A 6,349-nucleotide genomic window follows, 5' to 3' on the forward strand; every position below is an offset into this window, starting at 1 on the left:
AGGCAATTGCTAAGTTACAATGAGATATTTACAGAAAATTTATTTTTTAATTCTGAGGCACTCTGTAAATATAAACTATTAATAGTCACAAGTAGTCTCTAGTAATGCAATGTCATCCCACAAATCTTTATGAATTAGGTACATCAATGATTTAAACATAATTGAGATTCATTCCACACCTAGAGAAACACACTCTGCTTCCAAAATCGTCCTAGAACACAGCCCTGATTGTATTATTTCTTAGAGATCTTTTGTGCCCACTCATTAAAGTCTCAACTAATTATTCTGGCATTTTGTTCCTTCCATTCTAACTCATATCCCTGGTCTTCCCTCCTCCTCCACCTCCTCCTCCTGCCAACATACAGATTCCAGGCATACAATCTGATGTGATTAATGCAAACCCTACATGGATGCTTTGCTCTACCATCTCCACTTGTAGGGATTGTGCACCTCAGTTATCATTTCCTGTGGGAAGGATTCCTGGGGTTTTGACCACTAACCTCTCCCTCGCCTCTGCTTTTCATGTCGGACTTTGCACTTTCACAATAGCTCTTATTCTGTTATTCTTGGGAGTAAGGTTATTGGTATATAGGCTGGAAGGAATGTCAGTTACTCAGAGACAGGAATCCCATCCCCCATTCTGTGTTCCTTCATCCCTGTTGTGCCCTCTTCATGTAAGATCCTAACAAACTTTTCACAAATTGATCTCAGTGATCTTGAGAGAGTTCACAAAATCTGGTTAAATCATTTCTTTTCAGTGGAGGTCAACTTTGTTTCTCCAACCTATGTAGTGAGCCCACTGATTTTATTATACACTGAAGCATCGGGACATTGAAGCTAGATGATGTAGCAAAGGAATATTCTATGCTTCTCAGAGCAAGCGAGGCATACATATTAAAGCGAAAGATAAGAAGTGTGAATCTTCTCACTTGGTATGTTCTTGGAAGCCCTGAAATCTCAGAAAGATAAAACAGAGAGTTTAAAAATTAATACAGAGAAAGTGAGGCTCTTGATATTTCTTCTTAGATCGGGAACAGTCGCTTTAGAAATGAAATATTCTGTTTCTAAGAAGTCACGTGGGCATAGCGCAGTAATAAATTTTCTGCAGGAAGTAACTTTTTTTTCTGCAAACCCAGTGCAGGCATAGATACTGAAAGCCAGAAGAGTAAGTAAACATGAAACACCCACCAGTTTAATATTTGACAGTAAAAAACAGCAAAGGGAAGAAGGAAGAGCCCTCTTTGTGGGAAGGATAATCCTACCATATTACCACTACTATGTAGGGAGGGATATTGCCACGTGGGTTCTGTAGTTTCCGATTAGCACTAATGGCTAATTGTTTACTTTCAGCAGCATTAAGAGTGAGAGAATGAAGACTGATCTCATTTTCCATATTGCTTACTGATGATTCTGACTTACTTATTTGAATTGGCTTTCTTTCTTTTTCCAAATTTGATGTGAACTTCTTTTCTCCCGTTTTTCTGTGGCTGGGGATTCATTGATACCGTGATTAACATTGAATTTGACATGGTCCATAGACTCTTAAAAGCTCTTCCTGAGTCTCAAAAGACTCTCAAAAGCTCTTCCTGAGGGGTTCAGAAGAGGCAAGCAAAGGGACAGTTCCGAGGTTAGCAGCTTTGCAAACAGTGTCATGTGGTGTTGTCCAGGCAAAGTCTTGGTTTGAGGGGGGAATGGCTGCATCTGTTCACTGTAGTGAGGCTTTCTATTTTAAGTGCGCAATAAAGGAGAAGCACTAGCTTGCTTTCCAAGGGTTCCAGAGGCATCAGACGAGGAGGGAGACAGAAAGCTAGAGACAGAGACAGGTATGAAAAATGCATCTGTGTGTGAATGAATGAATGAATGAATGGTTGAATATACGAGTGGACAAATTAATGAATGACAGTGAGACAAACAGGAGCTTAAAAAGCCAAGTGACTAGAGTAGTTTAAAAGACTCGGGCTTATGGACAGAAAATGGTCCAGGTTGTAATTGCTTTAAAACTATGAAACAGAGTCTCCTGGCTGGCTCAGTTGGTGGAGTATGTGACTCTTAATCTCAGGGTCGAGACTTCAAGCCCTGCCCTGCGTGTAGAGATTCCTTAAAAATAAAATCTTATAAAAAAAAAAAAACCAAAACTCTGAAGCAGACAAAAAGTATTAGATTAACATAGCTATTAATTGTTTATAGAATATAGCTGTGCTGGCATTTATCTTCTAGTTAATTTCAATATTTCTTCATATTGTGCTTCATTTTTTTTCAGTTTTAAGTCCTTCATCTTTATTCATTTAATCATCATTTATATTAAGCACCAACTCTGTGCTGGCTACATGGAAACCATGGCTAATATATTGTGAGCCCATCAAGATTGTGTTACTCAAATGTGTTATTTAATAATTATTGTGTAATCACCATAAACTCCTTTGTGCATTGCACACTTAGGAAGAAGCCAAAATGTATTGAACTGTGAGCTTTATACTAACTTTGAGCTGTCACTACCTTACCATCTGTTTGTGCTAATCAGTGCTCTCTACCTGTGCAGTTTTCTGTGTCATACACGTGGCCAGTGATGGATCACTCAGGGAAACTTGCCTTGCAACTCAGTGCTCTTCTCTGTATTAATACATCTCTTAACCCCTTCATGGCATCAAATCCCCGCTGCTGTTGGTGGTGTAAATCATTTCTCTTTTGTACAGGCTCTTCATATATTTTAGGGACAACCAAATAAATTTTTCCTTGTTACCTCCAAAAAATCCGGATCTGTATCTGAGCCCCTGAAGGAGATGTGTTAATGAATAAGAATGGTCAAGGCTGCCCTTGTAGGTCAAAGTAAATATCAACTCTAAAATATGCAGCATAGGTACCAAGTAATTCCAACCATGTCTCAGCTGCTTCCCTTTCCCAATTCATCATTTTCAATGAGAAAGTCTGAAACAGGTCAGAGACACGATCATTTATCAGGACGTTCACTTATAGATGCATGTGAATGAGATGCGCACATGTTATGCCCATTTTTCTTGTGGCGTTTCTCCGGGATATTTCAAATAAATTTTGTGAGGCACAGTCCAATCTAACTTCACCACAAATTTTTGGATGGCCTGGTAAACTCTAGGGTCAACAGTATACGGACTTTATGTACTTACTACTTTTTTTTTCCCTTCCCAGACTCCTTTCTCCGTACGTAAGAAGGGTGATTGTATGATATAATGAATTTAGACTTTCCATTTTTTGTTTCCCTTTCATACATTTTAGTCGAATATATTTGCTTTTAATTTTCTTTTCAACACATCTTTTCATTCAAAAGATATTCATTAAACAAATACAAAATGCCCCACACTGTTCTATGTGATGGAAATGCATCATCAAGCAAAACAAACATGGTGCCTTGACTTCTGGGGACTTCTGTCTGGGGCGGGGGCGGGGAAGGAATTTCTTTGTTTTCAGTTAGGAGGCTACAGGCTAGATGTGTTCATTCATGGGGAAAAAATTGCAGTGTGGTCAACTTGACTCTGAGTGTCCCATCTCCTCTCCCCCTCCCCGGCTCCTGGGCTGCTCTCCCCATCCCCGCCTCCTCTCCCCTTCTCCCTCCCCCGCCCCGTCTCCTCTGCCCTGCCTCCCCGTCTCCTTTCCCCCTCCCCGTCTCCTTTTCCCCTCCCCCTTGTCCCATCTACCTGGGGAATACCTGCATGGCTTTCCCGGTCAGCTCCAGGTGACCTGGTTCATTGAATCTTGTGTAACCCAGCTGGTAGCACTGAGTACGAGGCCTTTGTGCTTGCCTCGTCCGTGGGACGTTTCTTCCATAGCACATGTGTGTATGATCTTTGTCACCCTCTGCTAGGCTGGGAGCTCCCTGAAGGCAGAGACTGGACTTTATCTTTGTCTCTTCAAAGCAAACGGAAGTATGGACTGTGCTAGGCTCTTGAATGAATGCATGCATGAACGAATGGATAGGTAAACTGGGTTTGGCCTCTTTCCAATATTAGCTGTACTATAATGAACAAATCACTGAACTACGTTGATCCTGCTTCCTTAAAAGAAAATGAATGTTTTCTTTAAAGCTTTTTACAATGACAAATGAGGAAAATATTATGTGATAGTGCTTTGTGGTACATAAAACACTGTCATAATATTTTCCTCATTTGGTCATTGTAATATATATATTACACATATATTACAGGTATATATGTTTATTACAGGTACCTATGTATACATATTATATGTATAATGTGTGTGTATATATATATAAATATATATATATATATATTTATATATATATATATATATCCATCCCTTCTTAGGCTTCATTTCTATACAATAATACATTCAAAGAAGAAAAAGAAAAAAAAAAACTAGTAAACCACCAATCTGTCAACCAAAAAAAGAAAGAAAAGGAAAAAACATTCAGGGCAGCAATCCCTCAAGTATTTCTCTCCGCTCTATGCAAACAACCAATTGTGCTCACTCTTTTCTTTCTCATTGGTCTCCTCAACTTCTGGATGAATTATATACCTTTCTCGGGAAATTCTCTGCCTTTGCCAAGTAAATCAACCTGGCCTGTCAGTGTCTTTGGTTTTACCTCTATATTAGTTGTGCCAATTTTTCACACGAGGCAGGAAAGACCGTGTCTCTGGGGGAGGGGGAGGGGAGGAGGCTGAGATGATGTTAATTATGCTTTTCTGGCTTATACATGCACACACTCATACAAGCCAATATACCTCCCACAAGTGCGAGCAGAAAACTCATGTTTGTTATTACTTCTTTCCTGCTGTTCTCTGAGCCTTGCTAGATCTGTGGTCTTAAAACTTAAATACCATCTTGTATCCATGATTCATGTTGAAATGTGAAAATGGGGCATATGCAAAGCAAATGAGCAAATGCACTAATCAGGGAGGTATACCTTTCAACTGGGAGTGGGTGTGTGTGATTTGTTTGAAGTAAGCAGTGCACTCACATGTTCAAAACTCAAAATGACATCACAGGGTGTAGCGTCCCTTTCCCCTTTCATCCATGGAAGACAAGATGTGGTACTGTATGCACAATTTTGCCCTTTTTCTCGTATCCTTCTCAGTGCACAAAGACTTCCTTCATTTCTTTAGAATGCCATAGCATTTTCTTCTGTCTCTTGGGTTAGTTGCTTTATTTTATTTATTTATTTTTTAAATTTTTTATTGTTATGTTAATCCCCATACATTACATCATTAGTTTTAGATGAAGTGTTCCATGATTCATTGTTTGTGCATAACACCCAGTGCTCCATGCAGAACGTGCCCTCTTTAATACCCATCACCAGGCTAACCCATCCTCCCACCCCCCTCCCCTCTAGAACCCTCAGTTTGTTTTTCAGAGTCCATCGTCTCTCATGGTTCGTCTACCCCTCCGATTTCCCCCCCTTCATTCTTCCCCTCCTGCTATCTTCTTCTTTTTTTTTTCTTAACATATATTGCATTATTTGTTTCAGAGGTACAGATCTGAGATTCAACAGTCTTGCACAATTCACAGCACTCACCAGAGAAAATACCCTCCCCAGTGTCCATCCCCCAGTCACCCCATCCCTCCGACCCCACCCCCCCCCTCCCACAACCCTCAGTTTGTTTCCTGAGATTAAGAATTCCTCATATCAGTGAGGTCATATGATACATGTCTTTCTCTGTTTGACTTATTTCACTCAGCATAATACCCTCCAGCTCCATCCACGTCATTGCAAATGGCAAGATCTCATTCCTTCTGATGGCTGCATAATATTCCATTGTATATATACACCACCTATTCTTTATCTATTCATCTGTCAATGGACATTTTGACTCTTTCCATAGTTTGGCTATTGTGGACATTGCTGCTATAAACATTCGGTTGCCCATACCCCTTCGGATCCCTACATTTGTATCTTTGGGGTAAATACCCAGTAGTGCAATTGCTTCGTTGTATGGTAGCTTTATTTTCAACTTTTTGGGGAACCTTCATACTGTTTTCCAGAGTGGCTGCACCAGCTTGCATTCCCACCAACAGTGTAGGAGGGTTCCCCTTTCTCTGCATCCCTGCCAACATCTGTCGTTTTCTGATTTGTTAATTTTAGCCATTCTGACTGGTGTGAGGTGGTATGTCATTGAGGTTTTGATTTGGATTTCCCTGATGCCGAGTGATGTTGAGCACTTTTTCATGTGTCTGTTGGCCATTTGGATGTCTTCTTTGGAAAAATGTCTGTTCATGTCTTCTGCCCATTTCTTGATTGGATTCTTTGTTCTTTTGGTGTTGAGTTTGATGAGTTCTTTATAGATTTTGGATACTAGCCCTTTATCTGATATGTCATTTGCAAATATCTTCTCCCATTCTGTCAGTTGTCTTTTGGTTTTGT

At 40.0% G+C, this 6,349-nt stretch overlaps 1 long non-coding RNA gene across 1 annotated transcript in view; it reads left to right on the top strand.

The window, feature by feature from the left end:
* Window positions 1-1,741: 1,741 nt before the first annotated feature.
* Window positions 1,742-6,349, top strand: part of LOC116637770 — a 255,519-nt gene continuing 250,911 nt past the window's right edge. Inside the window, exon 1 of the long non-coding RNA XR_004300541.1 lies at window positions 1,742-1,823. This is a non-coding gene — a long non-coding RNA (uncharacterized LOC116637770). The remainder of the gene's footprint in view (window positions 1,824-6,349) is intronic.

Source organism: Phoca vitulina, unplaced genomic scaffold (assembly GCF_004348235.1).
Source record: "Phoca vitulina isolate PV1807 unplaced genomic scaffold, GSC_HSeal_1.0 scaffold15, whole genome shotgun sequence".
NCBI lineage: Eukaryota > Metazoa > Chordata > Mammalia > Carnivora > Phocidae > Phoca > Phoca vitulina.